The sequence below is a fragment of the Abramis brama genome (assembly GCF_963993115.1).
Source record: "Abramis brama genome assembly, chromosome: 4".
Taxonomy (NCBI): domain Eukaryota; kingdom Metazoa; phylum Chordata; class Actinopteri; order Cypriniformes; family Leuciscidae; genus Abramis; species Abramis brama.
The window spans coordinates 1,368,465-1,387,483 of record NC_139966.1 but is presented as its reverse complement, the minus strand read 5'-3'; the positions used below and the strand labels follow the sequence as shown (position 1 = coordinate 1,387,483).

The 19,019-nt window shown below is 39.5% G+C and overlaps 1 protein-coding gene across 1 annotated transcript in view; it reads left to right on the top strand.

The window, feature by feature from the left end:
* Window positions 1–19,019, top strand: part of LOC311081534 (NACHT, LRR and PYD domains-containing protein 3-like) — a 161,951-nt gene that overhangs the window by 9,786 nt on the left and 133,146 nt on the right. The window contains exons 2-3 of the mRNA XM_084112079.1: window positions 13,504–13,596; window positions 13,728–13,884. The gene's annotated coding sequence lies outside the window, so the exon portion shown is untranslated. The remainder of the gene's footprint in view (window positions 1–13,503; window positions 13,597–13,727; window positions 13,885–19,019) is intronic.

The following is a 19,019-nucleotide window of genomic DNA, read 5'->3' as shown; positions in this document are numbered from 1 at the left end:
TTTAAACTTACTCTGTCTATAGACCTATAACTTGCGGGCATCAGGGAGCCACTATCTATAAGTGGGTATTACATCGCTTTTGAATGCATTCTCATTTTTCCAGAATTTTTAAAAACAGCATGTAGCATCTATTGTCCAACTGAACTAAGTGATTTATCTATTTTACAAAGGGTGGGTAAGTAATGTAAGTGGTGTACGGCCGCCAAACACCTGTAACACCAACTACCTTATAAAGGCACATTAACCTTTATATATAAAATTATCGTATTGTTCCCGAAAATAAGACAATGTTTTTTTTCTTGAAAATACATCTGAAAAAATGGGGTTATCTTATATTCAGGGTCTAAACTTTTACCGGACAATGTTAGGAAGACTGTTCCAGAGTTTAGGTGCTAAATAGGAGAAGGATCTACCGCCAGCAGTCGATTTAGATATTCTAGGTATTATCAACTGGCCGGAGTTTTGAGATTGCAATAGACGTGAAGGACTATAATGCGTTAAGAGCTCGCTCAAGTACCGCGGAGCTAAACCATTTAGTGCTTTGTAAGTAATCAGCAATATTTTAAAATGTATAATGTTTAAAGTCTCAAACTACCTTGTAGCCAATATTGTCAACTTACCGGTGGGCTTTTACATATCATTAACTATAGTCTGAAGCAGTCTCAAGAGAAGCCAGGGTATCTCATTATATCTTTCTGTTGATATGAAAAATTGGAAATATTTAGCAATATAGCAGGTGTATGATGTATATTAAGATGTTATAATGAACTATATGCATTTCTCCACTGACGTTCTGAGATGTTCAAAGCGTTTCTGATGATTGTTAGAAGACAGACTGAGATGGCGAACGGTAAAGTAGTTTGTGTAACATTAGCAGCACATTATTAGCTGTTTGATAACATAGTGAAGCAAAAGGCTAATCATATTAATTACCATAATGTGTCAGACGTTCTAAAGAGCGATTCCATTGTGCAGTGTTGTAGGATTAAAAAAAAGAATCCAAGATGTTTGAAATCAACTTAGACATTTGCTTTACTGTTTTCCACCCCCTCTTTCCCCAATGACCATTTGGAGTTCCTAAGGCACAGAGGGGCTGATAGTGACCAAGGCCTGTAGGCCAAGATGTGTGTACTTCGGGGGTCTATGAACTGTCACACCTTTAGTTCGGTGGGGGGAGTTGTAATTATATGATTGGTCAGTTTGAATGTCTCATAGTTGGGTTAAAGTCATGGTCAGAGAAAGGATAAAAGAAGATTATAACTCTTGCTCTGTCTCTTTTCTTACTCTCTACACACTCTCTCTCTCTCTCTCTCTATCCATCTCTAAGGTAACATTTTACATATATGCTGGGTACAATTAATGGTATAAGTTATCATCATCTCATACTTATATTTTGTAACTATTTTAAGTGTAACCATATTTTGTCATTAAACATTTTCAATTACAAATAATGTGCTAACTAGTTTTGATTTGCTATTGACTTTTGATCATTGATTGATCAACTGCTGCGTACATAGCGCTGCAAAGGAAACTCCGCCTACTACCACTTCACCTCCGCCAAACGTCATTTTCACCGAACTCGCGAGACTTCTGATTAAACTCCGCCTACTCCGCAGACGCAACACTTGAACAGAACACTGAACAACTACTGTATAAAAAGAAAATAAATGTAACATGACCATAGCCTTTTGCACACAGTTTCTAAAATATGTTACTTTTGCATACTCTTCATATCCCAGTCCTGCGAAGATGACAGAATTTACTCACATTTGCTGTCCAGCGACAATACATGAGAGCAGTTTTAGCGTTTAGACCAAACAGTGACTGAATGCGACCTGGACGCCATCGGTGAAGGGTGATATATTTTGCTAAATAAAATGATCCTGTCAGAAGTATAGAGCGAGAACTTTATTATTTATTACCAAATTTCGATACCTAAGGGTTAAACAAAATAAACTTGTTGCTCCGTCTCCGACAGCAAGAAGAACTGGAGCACGTCACAAATGAACCGAAACTCAGCATATAGGACACTTGCCTCACAGACATGAGAAATATGCCATTTAAATATGCCATTTTGATGATCAAAGATGAGTTTTAAGGGATAACATTATTGACTACAGGGGGACTTGTAGTCACAGATTAAAAAAAACACCAATTAGCATTATCACTATACAAATTGAGCCACAGTCACGTAACGATATAGAATGAATTGCAACCTACTAAACAGTGACACAAATACTTTATATACCTGGATGAATCCTACCTGGCACATAAAAATAAAAAATGTTTTTTTTATCTCACAAATTCACACCTTTTAGTGGATGCACTTTACGTTTTGGTTCTTTTAGTACCCCTTTGGCAAGCGGAGCGAGGTATGTGTCTTTATTGTGTTTGCATGTTGTATTTTAAAGTAATATATAATTTAGTATGGCACGTGTTATTTGTCGAGCTCTTTTGGTTAATTTCTCATGTATGTAATAATTTATTTGTCTTTTGGGTATCTGTAAATGTGTATTTGTTTAAGTAATCTGTCATTTGTATATACGTTTTTTATTTATGAGTATATTGTTTCTTTATGTAGTTTCACGGTGCTACAACACAACGTTTATCGAAGTCACGGTTAATGGCGCTCAAAGCGAGCGGAATAAAGAAGATTAAGCACCCGTCGAAACTCTCTGTCTCGTTTGTCGATGCCGAGGGGCTGCTACAGTGAAACTCGACGCTTATCGGGACTCTGCATCGCTTCGCTGCTGCCCTGTTCGAGAGAGTTCATCACAACGCCGCACGAGGATCAGCACGGCGCTGCGGACGTCTGCGCAGTCACAGCGGATCGTGACGTCATTATAACTGCTTAAAGAGAAAGATCGCAAGGTGGTAGCAAGGCACCGTTTAACATTACAGATGAGATTGAGACTGTGAGTTAAATCGTATTCCCACGTGAGCTGCATCCATTCATTGGAACTCTGTAAGTTGACATGTTCAAATGGAAAGGAGAATTTTTTTTTTAACTATTAAATTGAAGGATAAAACTACAAGAGACATTTAAATTGAATAAGTCAAATCACAAGAAAATATTAAAGTTTACTTGATTATTTAAAGACTATAAAAAACTTGTGTGTTAAATTTGATTGTTGATTGTTGAAGATTTATCTTGGACATTTAAAAAGTCATACACAAAGAGTACAGTTAACTTTATTACTGTTTGTAAACACTGAAATTTCTGATCTATTACAAGGGAAATATTTAAATGTTAAAAGTGTTTACAGTTATGCATTTGTGTTGATTCTCGTTGCTAATATTTTGAGTGCTTACTTTTTAGAGGTCTGATGGAAATGGTATCACTTATAGCTTAAGTTGCCCAGTTTAAAGAAGCAAACAACATTAAAGAGGCCATGGAAAACCCACCTGAAAAGGAAGTTGAATCAGTTGAGGAGATGCCACTTCCAGCTGAAGAAATAAGTAACCCACCAGTGCAACAGATCAGAGCAAGCTCACGTGAAAGAAGCTTAACAGAGAAAGGTCAAGAGATGCATGAGCTCGAAGCAAAGAAACAGGAAAGGTCCTTCCATAAGACATATGAGTCCTGGAAGCAGGCTGCAAGAGAGGCTAGATCAAATTTGAAAACATTCTGTACACGTGAAGACCTGGAGCAAATACAGCAGGACATTCAAGGCAGACATGATTCAGTCTATCAGCGTTATGAACCGATTCTGCATAACCACACTACTACTCCAGACATTGTTAAACGTATGGATGCCTGCGCTGCACTAACTGCAGAGATCACTGATCTTGTCAGTAAACGACTGGAAACATTTAATGAAAGTTACAACAAAGAACTTGTGAAGGAAAGAGTAAGGCAGGTGCTGAATAAGGACGAATATGGATCCGTCTTTGGATGTACAGTAACAAACACAGTCGTTTCAGAGTCATCACTGGGATCCGATAACCAATCAAAGACTTCTAAAGTCTCAAGTAAGCGTGCTGATGCACAGGCAGAATTTGCAGCGAAACTAGAACAAGCTAAAGCTTTACAAGAAATTCACAATCAACAAGCTAAGCTTGATAAGATGGAGCATGACTGGAAGCTTTGTGAATCGAGAATGTTAGCGGAGATAAAGCAGAAGGAGGCTGAAATGCAGTTAAGGCGAGTGGAGGAAAAGAAGCGGCTACAACAGCTACAAGTTGACAAAGACGTTAAAGTAGCAGCAGCTCGTGTCAAAGTGTATAACGGCAACCTTCATTGCTGTGAAGATGACGAAGGACCTAGCATTCACACTGGCTGCCAAAGGACAGAGCTTACATCTCAACTGAACCCGGAAGCACAGTTGTTCCTACCTCAGCAAGCATCATGTGAAGGATATAAAGTTACAACACCTCAGGAAACTGCAAATCTAGCTCAAGCAATAGCAAACTCACTTAGCACACATCGGCTGCCAGTTCCAGAACCCACTGTCTTTGTTGGTGACCCTTTAAAATTCATAGATTGGAAGATGTCATTCATGGCCCTCATTGATCGAAAACCTCTTCCTTCTGGTGAAAAAATGTTCTATCTGAAGAATTACCTTGCTGGGGAAGCTCGCAAAGCGGTGGAGGGATATTTCTACAGAAATTCTGAGGATGCGTATCAAGGTGCCTGGAAAGTGTTACAGGAAAGGTACGGGAACTCGTTCGTCATCCAAAGAGCGTTTCGAGACAAGCTGATGAGATGGCCCAAAATTGGAGCAAATGACCCACTGGCATTACGAGATTTCACAGATTTCCTACAAGGTTGTGTCGAGGCAATTCCTCACGTAAAAGGATTAGCCATTCTAAATGATTCTGAAGAAAACCACAAGCTGTTAAAGAAACTCCCCGAATGGATTGTGAGAAAGTGGAACGTGGTCGTGGTGGAAGAGCTAGACACATCAGGTGACTATCCAAGTTTCAAATGCTTCACAGAATTTCTGCAAAAGGAAGCAAAAATAGCTTGTAACCCTATAACCTCTGCGCTATTTGTGAATCAAAGGAACACAGATGAAAGGTTCCCCAAACGTACTAAGGCTCTCAGTACAAAGGTTCAGGTGAACGACTTAAGCTCAAAAAGACCAGAGACGTACATCTCTAAGCCAAAGACATCGTGCCTTTTCTGCAAGGATGAAAAACATCACATTGCTCAATGCTCTACATTTGCTGGAAAGACTATTGAAGAAAAGAAAGCCTTCATTCATGAAACCCACCTCTGTTTCGGATGTCTCAGAAAGGGACACATGAGGAAAGACTGTAGAAGAAGACATATATGTGGTACGTGTGGTCGAAGTCATCCTACCTGCTTACATGAAGAAAGGGATAAAGCTCCTTCAAAGGACCCTAAAGGGGCATCTACAAATGTTCAAGCAAGTGAGGAAGTTCATAAAGTCATGACCCACGCACTCACTCAATGTTCTCCTGCTACTTCCAGCATTGTGCCAGTTTTCATCTCTACAGTGGACGAACCCCAAAGAGAAGTACTAACTTATGCTCTACTTGACACCCAGAGCGACTCAAGTTTCATCTTGGAAGATCTTCTTGAAAGTTTGAATGTTGTCTCACAACCTGTGCAATTGAGGCTCAGCACCATGACAGCTGCTGACACGATCACTGCCAGTAAGAGAGTCTGTGGACTTAAAGTAAGAGGACTACAATCTGCAAGTTCTATACCACTACAGCAAGCATACACAAGAGACTTCATTCCAGTGGACAAGTCGTATATTCCCACCAAGCACACAGCGCTTCAGTGGAGTCACCTCAGACACTTAGCAAGTCAGCTATCACCACTTTTGAACTGTGAAGTCGGACTTTTAATTGGATTTGACTGCCCATCTGCTCTAGCTCCCTTGGAAGCCATTATAGGTGGTGAAAATGAGCCTTTCGCGCAAAGAACTGTGCTTGGGTGGAGTATTATAGGCCTGTCTAATCCACACCTTGACCGACAAGGAAATCAGAGTTTTGTCCACCGTGTTGCAGTAGAGGAAATACCTGTCCCATCGCCCAATGATATCCTGAAAATTCTTGAGTCAGATTTCAATGAGAAAGCTTATGAGGATAAATGTGTGTCACAAGAGGATGTTCGTTTCATACAGCACCTCAGTGCCAATATTCATCAGAAGGATAATGGACATTACGAGCTTCCTCTCCCATTTAAGTGCAGCAGCCGACCCTCACTACCCAACAACAAAGGGCTAGTAACTGCTCGACTACAACACCTAAAGAAACGGCTCAAGTCCAATAAACAGTATTATGATCACTACAAGGCTTTCATGGAAGAGATGATTATCAAGGGTGATGCAGAACAAGCTCCAGCTATATTAAGTGGAGAGACAGTGTGGTACACCCTCAGAAACCAAACAAGCTGAGGGTGGTATTCGATTGTTCAGCAAAGTTTCGTGGTATATCTCTAAATGACACACTTCTGACTGGGCCTGATCTAACCAATTCCTTGGTGGGAGTGCTGTGCCGTTTTAGGAAGGAGCCAGTAGCAGTTACCTGTGACATAGAGAAGATGTTTCACCAGTTTCTCGTCCCACCTGATGAACGCAATTACCTGAGATTCTTATGGTGGGAGGGTGGAGACTTGGAGAAAGAGCGTCAAGAATATCGCATGGCAGTCCACCTCTTTGGTGCCACGTCTTCACCTGGGTGTGCCAATTTTGGCCTAAAGTACCTGGCACAGCAGCACAAGGTTAACTATCCTTCAGCCTCAGCATTCATTGAGAAGAACTTTTATGTGGATGATGGGTTAACCAGTGTTCCCTCAACCAGTGAAGCCAAAGAACTAATAATGCAAGCTCAAAGAGTGTGTAAACATGGAGGTTTACGGCTTCACAAATTTAACTCAAATAAGGAAGACGTTCTGAGTTGTTTAAACCCGTCAGAAAAGGCAACTACATCAAAGCCTCTTGACTTTAATCTTGAAGCAGCACCAGCTGGACGCGTACTCGGCATTCAATGGTCAACAAAGGATGACACATTCAGTTTCAGCATTGACCTTAAGGATCAACCATTGACTCGCCGTGGTATTCTGTCTGTTACAGCCTCTCTATATGACCCTCTTGGGTTTGTCGCCCCATTTATTCTACAGGGAAAGTGTATCCTACAAGAACTGTGTCGTAGAGGTACTGAATGGGACAACGAACTTCCTGATGACTTGCGTTCTCAATGGGTGAGCTGGAAATTAAGATTGACCAAGAGTTCTTCTGGACAGACTCGCAGGTCGTTTTAGCATACATTAACAATGAAGCCCGTAGGTTTCATGTTTTTGTCGCAAATCGAGTGCAGCTGATACGAGATGTCACAGATCCTAGTCATTGGTGTTACGTAAATACAACAGATAACCCTGCTGATTATGCATCTAGAGGGCTTAATGCGTCTGCCATCTCTACATCAATGTGGTTATCAGGACCCAAATTCCTGTGGGAACAGGAAGTAAATGCAACACCATACACACCTGTGAACCTGCTTGTCGGTGATCCTGAAGTTAAATTAGTCCAAACCTTTGTGACCTCAGTCAGAGACGGAGCAGACATCCTCAGCCGCTTAAGTCGATTCTCTTCTTGGTCTATGCTTCTAAGGGTGGTTGCAAGAATAAACAGATTGGGCCACAAACAGATGTACAACGGTGATCATGTGACAGTTGAAGAACGTGAGAGAGCTGCTAAGGTGGTCATCAAGCTTGTACAGCAGCAAGCATTCTCAAAAGAAATGCAAATAATTGAAAGAGGAGAAGCTCTACCAAATTCAAGCGCACTGTACCCTCTGGATCCTATTTTGGACAATGGCATCCTCCGTGTTGGTGGGAGGCTAAAACACTCATCTCTCAGTCAAGATCTAAAACATCCTGTAATACTTCCAAAAGGTAACCACATCACTAAACTAATTCTGTCATATTACCACACCAAAGTTCGTCACCAGGGAAGAAGCCAAACTCAAATGGAGTTAAGAATGAATGGATTCTGGATCATTGGAGGCAGTAAGTCCGTCGCCAAGTTCATACACAAGTGTGTGCAATGTCGGAAACTCAGACGACCAGCTGAAGAACAGCGTATGGCAGAACTTCCCAGAGAACGTGTTGAGGTTTCCGCTCCATTCACGTACTGTGGTATGGACTGTTTCGGGCCATTTATTGTGAAGAGAGCTCGTAAGGAGCTTAAGAGATATGGCCTATTATTCACTTGTCTATCATCTCGTGCAGTCCATATTGAAATGATTGAGGACCTATCTACAGACTCCTTTTACAATGCCCTAAGGTGCTTTATCAGCCTCAGAGGAGCAGTTCGCAAACTTTAGTGTGACCACGGCACTAACTTTGTTGGAGCTAAAAATGAATTCGCAAAATCACTGAAAGAGATTGACACCAACGCCTTAGAGATCTTTCTTACAGAAAGGCAATGCGAGTTTGTCTTTAATGCTCCTTCTGCAAGCCATGCTGGAGGTGTCTGGGAGCGCCAGATACGAACTGTGCGAAATGTACTCAATGCCACACTTGCTTTATGCCCAAGCAGGCTTGATGACGCATCACTCAGAACGCTGTTCTATGAAGCAATGGCCATTGTAAACAGCCGCCCTCTAACGGTAGATGGGATTAATGATCCAAATTCACTCGAACCATTGACCCCAAACCATCTGATAATGATGAAGTCTGATGTTGCTCTTCCACCTCCAGGAGAGTTTGTAAAACAAGATGTGTATGCCACTAAAAGATGGCGCAGAGTTCAATACCTAATCGAACAATTTTGGAGTCGTTGGAAGAAGGAATACCTTCTCAACATTGCAGCACGTCAGAAATGGCATATTCCTCGCCGTAACCTTCAAGTGAATGATGTTGTAATCATCAAAGACGATATGCTTCCCAGAGGTCAGTGGCAATTAGGCCGAGTGGTGGGAACCAGTGAAGGAAGTGATGGTCTTGTAAGGCGAGTCAAGTTGCAGTTAGGGGAGCGAAAACAAAATCAACGCTCCAAGCCCACAGTCATTGAAAGGCCCATCCAAAAATTGGTGGTACTTATAGAAAATGAGTAATCAACGACTGCTTTGTGATTCCATTGCATCAGACCATGTAATTAAGTTCTATAAAACCTAACATTTTAGACTTCGCATGCATATAAACTGTTTGAAGGCGGTCATATTGATGTTCAGAAATCATGTTCTGATTCATTCACAGTTTGTCCTGTTCTTTCATCATTTCATAATTGGTGGGAGTGTAAATGACCGCAAAATATGTATGTGTGTGTGTCCCTTTAAACGTGTTGTGTGCGCGCACGCACGCTCTCTACGTAACGTAAGCTGTAACTCAGAGAGAAGAAAGAGGTGCGGACAAGGGGCACATTGTGGTTCTCGCGTGGTGTTTACAAAAGTTTGAAATATATATTGTAAAAGGTGGATGCACTTTACGTTTTGGTTCTTTTAGTACCCCTTTGGCAAGCGGAGCGAGGTATGTGTCTTTATTGTGTTTGCATGTTGTATTTTAAAGTAATATATAATTTAGTATGGCACGTGTTATTTGTCGAGCTCTTTTGGTTAATTTCTCATGTATGTAATAATTTAGTTGTCTTTTGGGTATCTGTAAATGTGTATTTGTTTAAGTAATCTGTCATTTGTACATACGTTTTTTATTTATGAGTATATTGTTTCTTTATGTAGTTTCACGGTGCTACAACACAACGTTTATCGAAGTCACGGTTAATGGCGCTCAAAGCGAGCGGAATAAAGAAGATTAAGCACCCGTCGAAACTCTCTGTCTCGTTTGTCGACGCCGAGGGGCTGCTACATCTGTTATTTGTGACATTTTCATGGCTAAAGTCTAATTACACTGTATTCAGCACAAACTCTGCTACAATAATATATCAGCAGCATGTATGTAAAAGTTTGTTAATGATAATGACATTTATGCGTGGTTTGTGAAAATACAAAAAAAAATTCTCACTGAAATAAGGCCATAAAACCCATACTGATTATTTCTTCACAAGACTTTTGAAAATTGTATGACGTAGCCTAGAATATTTGCTCTAAAACTATGTGAAAATCACCCTGACTGCTCATTCAGATAAGACAATATATTGATTTAAAATTTTTACAACGTGTTTTGTGTGAAAAAGCTTTATGCGGAAGGTCATTAATATGTAAGCTTTTCACACCTGAGAAAGACAAAGACCCTCCCCTAACGACCCTATTAAGAGCTATCAGGCCCTATCATTCTGAGCAACCTTTCACAAAGAATGAGGAGATTTAAAAAAGAATGGCTTTTAGATTGTTTGGATTTATTTACAACACAACATAATCCAAAGATACACAACAAATGACATAAAAGCACTTATTGAAAACAATGATCCAAAGACAGAGACCTTTCTGCCATTCCTAAAAACATTGTACATAACTTTCATTTCCAAGGTGTCTGATTTTCACTTTACCATGTTCATGTACAGAGACTCATGTGAATGTTGAAGTCAGCAGGACTCAGTGGCATCTGGGCCCTGAAAGAAAAACAAAAGTGAACATACTGATATCAAGAGAAAGGTCTGCACGATTTTGGGAATAAATTTTTGATTTTTCTGGTTAAAATTGCTTTTTAAAATTCACAGAATACACACACATACACACACACAAATGTTTCCAACAATATATAATATAATGAACACCAGGTTTGTTGAGCCTTGTAGGCATAGGCATGCGCAGTGCTGGACAAAATAATAATAACAATAACATATAGCAGCCTATAAATCTTCTAAAAGATTTCAGTAACAACTAAGCTAGAGAAAAATATATTGATTATCATGTTACTTCAAATGTTTCCATTCGTTATGATGATATGAAATGAGATAGCCTAATAGTAAAAACATGAATGCGAACATTTGAACATTTCAAACGCGATCGCGATCCAAAATATGATACATTCAAACGCGATCGCGCTCAAATATAAAACATTATGGTTACCATATCTACGTTTGAGCAGATATCCACAAACACAGTAAGAGTAAACACGGGTCTAAATATTATAATATTCACCATATATCGAGCAACAGTTCAACTGCAATGTAAAATTTTTGCAACAATAACAAACTAATATGTAAGAATTTCTTACCTTACATCTTTCTTGTCTTCAAATCGCGTTCTTCTTCTTCTGATGTAAATCCAACATAAGCTCAAGGCGCAAACTCGACGAAAGGCAGAGGCTTGTGAAGTGTTTTGGTGCTTTGTTTTTGAGGTAATGAGCGCGTTCGCGTTCCATGTGGAGATTAGCATGTGAATCTCTTTTGCGCGAGTGGGCGTGGTCAAATTAAAAATAATTAGGAAGCGTTTAAGAAGCTGGACATCTTGTTGGTTTTAAACAAATTACTTAAACAGAGAATATTTGTTTTCAGTTTGAATCCGATCATTTAAAAGTACACACTTAAATGATTATAAAGGTATATGGCTCATAAATGTGTGACAAGTATTCGCTGAGTTTTGTTTCAGTTTACCTTTTTACTTTTTACCTGTGTGTTACTAAAAGACATTGTGAAATCGGGGATTGACTTAATTTTCCATTGGTAATTAAAAGGTATTGTATCACTTCTTATTAATTCTGCTTGCTAGTTTATACTTATCTGGGAAATGTAGAGGGAGAGTGCCTTTTTATTTTGTATGCAGATTTTCTCCTGTTTTTGATTCGAGAGGAAGCTCAGGGAAGTTTGTGTTGTTGATTTTCATCTCTGTTTTTGTGAAGGGTAGGTAGCTCCTCTAAACCTTAGTTAGCTTCTGTTCTGTTTATTATTTTAGGCCATACTCTCTCCGGAAGATTTATTTCTGTATTTTTGCAAAGCTTTTTGGTATAAGAAGGAAATAAATATTATTTAACTTTTTCTTAAAGTGGTGTTGTTTTCACTCTGAGACTGAGGCCGAAGTGTGTTCTCCACGTTTTCTTTTCTTTTTCTTTTTTACGTCTCTACATTGATTTTTGTATTATCATATTTTCTTATCCTTAGTTACCTCCTCCCCACCTGACCTCTAGACTGGGGAAGATTAATGTTTTGCTGTAATAAAGTAAATAGAAATATCAGACCATTATTTCAGTAAGAACTAGGGCTGTCAAAAGATTAATCGCGATTAATCGCATCCAAAATAAAAGTTTGTGTTTACATAATATGTGTGTGTACTGTGTATAATTATTTTGTATATATAAATACACACACATGCATGTATATATTTAAGAAATATTTGCATACATATACTGTATATATTTATATATAATTTATATTATATATAAATATAATTTTTTTATATATAAATTACACATTTTTCTTAAATATATACAAACATGTGTGTGTATTGATATATACAAAATAATTATACACAGTACACACACATATATTATGTAAACACAAACTTTTATTTTTGGATGCGATTAATCGCGATTAATCTTTTGACAGCCCTAGTAAGAACATATTCATACTAGGGATGGCGAAAACTAAAAAAATTCTTGACCGACCACCGAGCCTCATTAGCCGGTTGAAACCGGTTAACCGATTAGTTTAAAATAATAACAGCCATTTCGAGCCGCGCCTGCAATTTCGCAACTCTGTCGCATCTCTCTGCCGCTCTGCCTCCCGCTCACACACACGTCACTTTTTTTAAATCCCCTACAGCGCGAAACATGAGTCCCGCAAACGCGGCGCCGAGGAGCTTGTATGTAATCAGAGGACAAATGGCTTTTTAGTTTCGAAATGGTTGGGGTAACAGGTACAAGGTGATCGCGTTGAAAATAAAGCCATTTGTCTAGCGTTAGAAGCATTGCACATTTGAAACAGTGCCGCGGTTGTAATAAAATGACAGCTCCGAAGAGACGCCGCTTTAGTTTGAGGTAACGTTAGTGCTAACAATAATAAAGAAAGATGATGATCATCATCACCTTACATCATAGATGATGTGCTACTACTGTATTTAAGCACTGTATCACACAAGTTGCAACTTACATCTGTCATTCTTTTTGGTGAAATGGTCCCACACACTACTTTTCTTTGCACGCTTCATCCTGTCGTCTGCCCTGGCTCTAACCTCAAGCTTTTTAGCCTGTAGCCTTTACTTTTCGCAAACCTTATGAGCGCGCAAACCCAAACGCTGTGACCTCGCGCCAAATGTTTTTATTGGTTTATTAGTACAAACAGGCGAGATATGAGAAATTGAGTGTGAGGGATTTGTTTTCTTCACACAAAAAGATATTGGAATGAGATGGCTATTGGCTAACTGTAGTAGCGTTTAGTCCACCGCCTAATTTAGAGATCACTTTTTTTTTTTTTTTTTTTACCGACTACCGACAACTTTGATCGGTTAACATTGATACGGTCAACCATCGGTTAAACGGTTATCGGTTAACATCCCTAATTCATACATTAATTCAACACATTATTTCCATTTCAAAACTGTAGTGTTCTCTCAGATTAAACTTAAACTGAGAACAGATGGACACTGGCACAGGTTTCTTCCATGAACTCACTTTTTAATTATTTTCTTTAGGCACAGCATCTGAATAAGCCTACAAACGCCATCAGCTGGACATATTCCCCCTTTTGTGAGACCAAATGCTACAACTTCCTCATTCCTCAGTAGGTAATAACATAATACAACAGCAACAACTTTACATAACTACTAAAATACTCCTTTTTTCATTTATTACTCTTACTGTTTTTGCCTTTAATGTGAACTAGGCAATTCTCTTCTTCTCTCTCTTTTTTTTTAAGCCACATAGTCCTTCATCCATATCAGACTCCTCTTCATCCTTACACTCTTTGGGCCTGTATTTGGATCTGCTAGAGTTTCCTTGAATGAATCCTGCTTTGCCTTTCCAGCACAGTTGGAGAAACAAACTGCATTCCAACGTCTCCCATCGCTGAGAAGGTAACTACTTGCTCCTGTTTGTTTATTCACTGTGAGAGGTTGTAAGAATTGAGTCTGTTTTCTTTACAAGGAATGGTTTTCTCACCCGCACTTTATCTCCTGGCCGAAAGGAAGGAATTTTCAAAATGCGTTTGGCATTCGTGTAAGCCTTGCTTTTCTCTTGCTTGGCTCTGACATACTGCCATGGGCAGAATCCAGTGTGGTCTGTATAGGAAGGATGTGCAGTTTTGTACGCATTTGTCGCCCTATCATCAATCCGAAAGGAGTTTTGTTAGTAGTTGCATGTGGTGTCGCTCTATAGACGTGTAAAAATGCAGTTAATTCCCGTTTCCATGGTTTGTGCAACTGTGCAGTAGTTTGGATGCAGTTCTTGAGGACTCAATTAAAACGTTCAACGGCTCCATTTGCTTGAGCATGATACACACTAGTGCGAATGTATGTAATGCCATTGTCCTTCAATAAATCCTGAAATGTTGATGAGCAGAACTGACTGCCATTGTCAGTAACAATGTATGCAGGGTTGCCTTCGCGAGCGAACACTGTAGTTAGAAATGTCAATAATGTAGCTGTGGTGACAGATGAAGCGAAAGCCACCTCAGGCCATTTACTGTAGTAGTCCAGGAGTGTGATGGCATAACAGCAGTCGAGTGTAGCAGTGTCGAATAGTCCTACCACGTCAACAACCACTTTTTGAAAAGGTCCTTGTGGCAATTCCACTGTCTGCATCGGGGCTGCATGTGTGCGTGCTGATGTATCATTCATTTGACAGGCAGTGCATGTTTTTATGAGGTCACTGACCATTGTGTCCATGTGCGGCCACCAAACAGCTCAAGTAGCCGTTGTTTTGATCGCACGATACCTCAGTGTCCTTCATGCGCAAGATGCATGTAGTGCGAAGTGACACGAGAACCACGTAGAAGGAGTGAAGTTTCAGCAGAAAATTCATGCTGTATGTGTTAATAAGGACGCAGAACATCTTTTTGTTTCCTTTGGCCATCCGCTCTGCATTTGGGTTTTAACCTGTTAAGCTTCACCAGTGTGTCGGCGCACTGAAGCATTTTTTTATTCAGTTCAAAGTTACTATCAGATTTAATGTTATACATTGACAAACTATAAATCATAAAAAAGATATAAGACCCAAGTTTCAGTATTTGATCACTATTGTATTCTGAGAAACTTATAGTGACAGTTATTTCTTAATTTGTGTCAGGAGTTATGAAATGAAAAAATGCGTCGATACCTTTAATATGAATTATGCGCGTCAGCCGCTTTCATTCATAAAAAACTCTGTGCTGTCGTCATGAAAGCGATTCACAAAACAATGTCCCTCAGGGCTTTAGCTCAAAAATGTGCAGATTTGGAGAAATATTGATAGATTCTCATAGGTTTACATCAGATTTCTATAGACAGGAATAATATTTATTGAATTTATACCCAAATGCGTCGATGTAATCATTATGAGCGCTTGGATACTCTGATACTGTGTTTTCAATACATACCAGCAGCCTGAGGGCGCCCTATGTGCACAGTATAGTCCATATATGGAACATGAAGAAGAGCCATAATCATGTGACATTACAGGAAGTCCCAGACACATACACAGCTTACAGAGATCGCTGTAACATGCAGATACAGACATTTTGAAGACAATAAACATGTTTGCAATGATATTTGAGTTGCCTGTGTTCTTCGAGCCATGTCAGGTATTTTCATAATAATAGATTATATTTATAATGTAATGCAAATCTATATAGACTTTATCATCGTGCAGAACTATAAAATTATATATTTTCTGTCTGATTTTTTTATCTGAAGCCAAATTAGATCACAGAAGATTATTTAAAATACTCGACTTGCGTTATAAAGTAAGTTTGGAGCACAAACATGGTTTTAATCTCATAAATTGTCGTATATTGACGGTGTGCTAAGCTAACATGCTAGCTAGCCCTAGGTGCACCTGCCACGTCACAGTTATTCTTTTATGATTTTTTTCTAAATAGGAATGCTTACTGAAATGTTTCTTTATTCAAGAATTGCATTTGATGCAGTTTCAAAGGTGAAGTGAACTTTGATAAAAGAAAATAGGGATTGAAACCCTATGGATAGCCTGTGAATAGCCAGTCATTAGTAACTATAATGCAGACAAAAGAAATGCATATTTAGAGCCATAAACCAGGCTGGAAAGGTGTGAATGTGTGCAGGGGGAGACTGAGACTGAATGGGGATCGTTTGCACCACAAAACAATAGACTGAATAGATACTTAGATGATGACTAAACATCAGTAGCATTTTAGAGTCTTTATTTTCTGTTAGTTTAGCCACTGTTTCAAATAAATACCTTGGGTTTTGTTTATTTTCTTCTAATAGGGTTGAAAAATAAGCAGATCTAGCAGCTTTTAAGGCCTCTCTGTATGCAATCGAGTTAGGGTCTTTCAATGAAATGCGAAATACCTCTAGTTTTGTTTTCTTCCAGTTGCGCTCCATTTTTATGGCTGCTCTCTTAAGGGCCCGAGTGTGCTCGCTGTACCACGGCGTTGGACTGTTTTCTTTAATCTTCTTTAAGCGCAAAGGAGCAACTGTGTCTAAAGTGCTGGAAAAGAGAGAGTTAAAAGTTTCTGTCGCAATATCTAGTTCTTCTAAGCTATCTAGGATGCTGAGATGATGAAACTGATCAGGAAGATTATTGATAAAGCAATCTTTAGTGGCAGAAGGGATAGATCTAACATATTTGAAACACGGAGTCGGCTTTGCAGCCTTGGCTAAATGAAGTTTACACAAGACTAGATAATGATCTGAGATGTCATCGCTCTGCTGCAGAATTTCAACGGCATCAACATTTATTCCATGTGATCATATTAGATCTAGAGTATGATTACAACAATGAGTAGATCCTGACACTATTGTCTAACTCCAATAGAGTTAAGAATGTCTTTAAATGCCAATCCCAATGCATCTTTTTCGTTATATACATGTATATTAAAATCACCAACAATTAGGACTTTATCTGCAGCCAATACCAACTCTGATAGAAAGTCACCAAATTCTTTGATAAAGTCTGTATGGTGCCCTGGTGGCCTGTATACAGTAGCCAGCACAAATGTTAAACGTGATTTATCATTTACACTATATATTGCTATATTAAGCACCAACACTTCAAAATAAGTATATTTAAAACAAGACTTCTCTGTAATTCTGAAGATATTACTATAAATTACAGCAACACCACCCCCTTTGCCCTTCAGACGAGGTTCATGTTTATAACAGTAATCTTGCGGGGTGGACTCATTTAAAGTAATGTAATCGTCTGGTTTTAGCCAGGTTTCTGTCAAACACAGCACATCTAGGTTAAAGTCTGTAATCATATCATTAACAATAAGTGCTTTTGGAGTAAGGGATAGAATATTCAGCAACCCGAGCTTTATCATTTGCTCATTTGTATTATATCTGTTTTTTACTTGTTGAACATCAATTATATTTTTACCCTTGGATGCAGTGGTGTAGTGGTAAAAAAAGAGGTGGGTAAACTATAAATTCTGGTGGACCACGACGTGGTCACTCGGTAAGGTGGGCCACTGCCTTCCGGTGTATGTGTATCCTGATGACATCGCTATAGGCTATCATTTGATGGTACTACCAAGGGTATCACTGGTTGTTCCCTCATCATAGGTCACACAATCACTCTTCAATTCATACATTAATCTAAGTTCTTGTTAAAGAGACTCAAAAAGGAATAATATGGTTGAAATTTAAGTTTACTAAATGACAAAACAGAGAGAACAAAATATTTAAGAGAGATCGAGAGGGAGGCTTATATCCAGGGCTTCCAATGCAATGCACTTGTGGATTTGGGATTATTGATTAATCTGTTGAATATTTCCTCGATTAATTGATTGTTTGGTCTATCAGAAAAATGTGGATCAGTGTTTCCCTGTAGAGGGAAAAGTCTTAAACCTGGTGCAGGCTTGATTCCCTCTGAATCTCTTGAACAGTTGGGTTTTGACATGCTCCCTACATTAAACCAGCTGCCTGTAATGAATAAAAAAAAAAAAAAACCTTTTTTGCATCATTTTAATGATTTCCTGTTGCGGCTACGATCAAGTTTCATTCTCGCGCAGCTTGTTTAGTAACTTCACGAGCATGTGTTTTCTGCTACGTGTGTGCGCCGTTCTCTTTGTTCCGTGTGTGTGTGTGTGTGTGTGTGTCGGCGCGCTGCGCTCTCTGCTCCGTGTTTGCGCGCTGCGCATTCTGCTCTGTAGTTAACGGCCCAAATGCTCGAATCATGTGCCGATCGGCGATCACGCACTGGAAAAGCAAAGTCCGCTCACATAACGTGAAATTTAGAGGGGTTGATAAACACAATGTAGAGGTGGATAAACGCAATGTAGAGGTGGATAAACGCACTTTGGAGGTGGGCAAACGCTATTTCCAAATATTGGGAGGTGCGTAAACGGCGTTTACGTGCGTTTAGCCTCCACTACATCCCTGCTTGGATGGGTTTGGAAGTTTTCTGTATTCCCTAATTTGGGGAACAGACACAGTCTCTATATGATGATATCTAGGTGAAAGAGGCTCTATGTGATGGGATTTATCTGACCTGGGTGACGCGAGGCCGCTAGCAGACGGTCGGTTTAGCCAGTCTGTCTGCTTCCTGACCTGAGGCCCAGATTGTCATGTTTGAGCTCTAAGACTATGAGCCATATTACTAGAGAGAAGAGCAGCACCATCCCAGGAGGGATGAATACCATCTCTTTTCAACAGGTCAGGTTTGCCCCAAAAACTTTTCCAATTGTCTATGAATTCTATATTATTTTGGGGACACCACTCGGACCGCCAGCGATTCAGTGAACACAATCTACTAACTATCTCATCACTCCTGCGAACAGGAAGGGGGCCAGAGCAGATTACAGTCCTTGACATCGTACTTGCAAGTTCACACACCTCTTTAATGTTAATTTTGGTGATCTCCGACTGGCGGAGTCGAACATAATTAGTGCCGACCTGAATAATGATCTTAGAGAATTTACGATTAGCATTAGCCAGCATTTTTAAACTTGCTTTGATGTCAGGCGCTCTGGCTCCCGGCAAACATGTGACTATGGTGGCTGGTGTCTCTATTTTCACGTTCTGTGTGATCG